The sequence below is a fragment of the Buceros rhinoceros genome, unplaced genomic scaffold (assembly GCF_000710305.1).
Source record: "Buceros rhinoceros silvestris isolate BGI_N320 unplaced genomic scaffold, ASM71030v1 scaffold48145, whole genome shotgun sequence".
NCBI lineage: Eukaryota > Metazoa > Chordata > Aves > Bucerotiformes > Bucerotidae > Buceros > Buceros rhinoceros.
The window spans coordinates 1,060-4,413 of NW_010412034.1; the positions used below are offsets into that span (position 1 = coordinate 1,060).

General features: G+C 50.4%; 1 pseudogene; it reads left to right on the forward strand.

Moving 5' to 3' along the window:
• The first annotated feature begins 207 nt into the window (after positions 1 to 207).
• Positions 208 to 927, forward strand: LOC104493507 (annotated as a pseudogene).
• The last annotated feature ends 2,427 nt before the right edge of the window (positions 928 to 3,354 follow it).

Here is a 3,354-nt window from a genome sequence, read left to right on the forward strand (position 1 = left end):
GCAGGAACCCCCTAAATACTTGTCTGGTGTGTGTGTGCCTGTTGGCTATCAGTAACGTCACTATGCCAGTGGTTGGACTTTAAAACTTGGCTGGGCCTCTGCCCCAGTGGCTTTGGTCAGCTCACATTTTCCGTGCATTTAATTTCCGCGCTCAAGCATCGTTTCTGTGTTTATTGGCAGGGGGACCGTTCTTCCAGGAGCGCTGCCATGGTGCTTAAGGTCTTCTTCCCGTCCTGCTGCTCTTCAGCAGAAAGTGGCGTTTTGGTCGGCCGCTGGATCTCCGAACAGAGCTCTGCTGTCATCCTTGCCGTGCTCCATTTCCCCTTCATCCCGGCCCAGGTGAAGCAGTATCTCAGTGAAGTCCAACGGGTGACTGAAGTCGGTGTTTCTGTGCTTGGCTCGTGGAGCAACAGCAAACAGGAGAAAGAAGAGAGTCTGAGTGAGTTCTTCAAAGACCTTGGGATAATATTCTCCCATGAGCCATGGATTCAGATAAGCAAAGAGGGAGACAGCAAATTCTGGAGCTGTTCTACCCTTCGGAAACACTCTGACCATCCTAAGGAGGAAGAAATCATCTTGGTGTACTATGACCAGCGCAAAGTCATGCTTTCCCATCTACATCCCCCTTTGGACGCAGCTCTCTCTGCTGAGCCCAGGGCAGACGATGCTTCGAAGCTCGCGGCCATCTTCGACACAGTTGCCAGGAGTAAGGTGCTGTTCCTGATGGACAGGTACGATGAGGGGCCCATCAAGCTGACCCACTGGCAGTCAGATGGTGTGGAAGCCAGTATCTTCGTGGAGCTGATGAAGCAGGCCTCTGTGCCCGTTTGCATGCTGCTGACCTTCCTGCTGTCGCTTGTCTCTGGGGTCTGCAGGAGCAGGTAGGTGATGCGACAGCTGCTGGCTTCGTTTTGTGTCGCAATGTAGTTTATCTCCTCGCCGCTCACAGCGGGGGTAGCTCAGCCCCACTTCATCGCAGCTGAAACACTGCGTTGAGGCTGATGGAGCGACGTGAGGATCTCCCTGGGGCTGGGGCTCCCCGCTCCCTGTTTACTGCAAAATCCTCTATGGCTCTGAAAAGTCGGCAAATGTGTGTCTAAATCCATCGTCTCTCTAATGAGCAGCGGTGCTGGAACCATGGCACCTTAGAGCAGGTTACAGGCAGCGCTGGTCTACATGAATCCATAGTGAAATCCCCTTGTCACAGCTGTGAAACTGAGTGGGACGCTTCAGACGTGATGCGTGGCAAGTGCTTGCTCTAAAGAGGAATTCTGAGGAGATTTGAGGGGAGAAGCTTCTGCGTGTAAAGCTTCATAACACATGGCCAGCCTAGCCAGAGAGGTCGTGCCGGCCACGGGAGGGAGGGAGCCCAGGCTCCAAGCTGCACGAGGACACTTGAATTGGTGAAATTTGGCTGGCAGCTACTACTGCGTTCCTAGCAGAATCTTCTCAAGTACAGCCTAGGGGTATGGGAAGCGGAGCCTTTCAACAGGTTTCCAGTTGTCATAAAAAATTTACAGTGAAACTCCTCACACACAAAGGTTTTCTGAACAGTTGGGTCACGCGTTTTGGTGCGCAAAGGAAAATCTGTCTGGTTTTGGACTACTCTGGTGGAAGAGATTCAGGGTCAGACCCAAACCTGATATAATCAGGGACCGCTGGTTCCTGAGGCTGCTCTGCGGACGCTGGCTGGGCGTTGACGGCTGTTAATGGTAACTCAGGTAGTGGCTGTTAACAGTGACTACGTCAGAACTTTGTGACTGGGTGGAGGATTGGGGGTCAGCTCTGAGGGTCCTTTTTCTGACTGTCCGTGGACTCTGTGCAACTATCAACAAAACAGGATGATCCTTTTTTGCATAGGCACTTGGTCTCAAGGTCAGACTTGCCCACCTTGACTGGACTCAGACCAGGCTTAGAGTCAAGTTAAGCCCCAGCCTCACAGGTCTCCAGAAGGCCATAGTCTAAGCGTAACTTGGGAGCTCCAGCTCAGCCTGGCAGGTTGAGCTACCCATACCTGCTACGCAGCTTAGCAGAAGCTAATCTCAGCTTTTCCTAAGGCCAGGATGGACGTTTTGAGCCGGCCAGCAGCCAGCTGTAGATAGCAGCAGGCAAAATGTGAGGCTCGCTGTGCCTGAGCCAGGGTTGAATTTGTTCCTAACCTTGGGAGGTAGATACAGGTTTCTTTATGCTTTGTTTTATTCACCCAGAGTACCAGCATTCTATTTACTTACCATATGGGTGATTTCAAACATCAGCCTTGAAGAAGAGACATTAGTACCTGGTTTTGTAACAAACCTCCGGCTCGACCTTCTAAGTCATTTAACGTGCTTTAGTTCAATTTAGGGTGTGGCGTGTGGTGCCACCTCCTTTGTGCCACATACACCAGGCAGGGAGCGTTCAAGTTGTCGTGCACAGATGTCCTTCCAGTCTCCTGCTCCCCATGCTGGGACACAGCGTCCTATGAAATAAGGTCTCCCAGGTCTTTGCTCCTTCTGGTCACAGGACATCTTTTTTCCTCGGGTTTTTGTGAGATTAAGGGATAGTTAGATTTGAAAAGCTGCCGGAAGGGAGCAGTGGTGTCCTCCTGGGCTGCAGAGGCTGGGGGCTGCGTGGGACATGCCTCTGCGGTGTGTTTGTGCTGGGGAAGCTGACCGAGACCCCCCTGCCATGTCCTGCACATCCCAAACTCAGGCATTTCTGATGAGTGCTGAGGGGTGGCCACTGCAGGTCCCTCTGCGGAGGGGCTGGGGCACAGCGTTTCCGTTACACCCTCCTGGGTGCTGCTGAGGACATTGGGATGATTTAGGATTGAGGTAATAAACTCTGTGTGTTCCTGTTAAGAAAAAAAGAAAGTCCCTTTACAAGCACCACGACCCCTGATTCCTCTCACAGAAGGGAAGGACTGCGCCTGAGCAAGGAGCAAAAGCTGAGGGTTCTGGTTAATGGAGCTTTAGTATTCGCATGTGATCCAGATTCTGAAAGACTGCTTTTCATCTGAGAGCTGGAAAATATACTCTCACTCTTGGAAAAAAAAATTGAATTGGAAAATCAAGATATACTTGTGCAAGTCATATCAATTTATTCCTTGTATGTGGAAAATTTTACATAAAATTATACATAAAATTCCTTATAGGTGGAAATGCCCCCTGCTGCATAAATAATGCAATGACACATTGTCACTGCTGGTTTCGTTTGGCTTATTTTTTATTTAGTTGGTTTTCCATCACACTTGCACACATCATTCCGTATTTCTGTTGAGCACTTATGGCAGTGCACAGCTGACAAACGCACAGGGGTAGCAGGCCATGCAAGAAATGTTTTTGGCTTTCTTCAGTACTTGTGGAGATGAGAGTC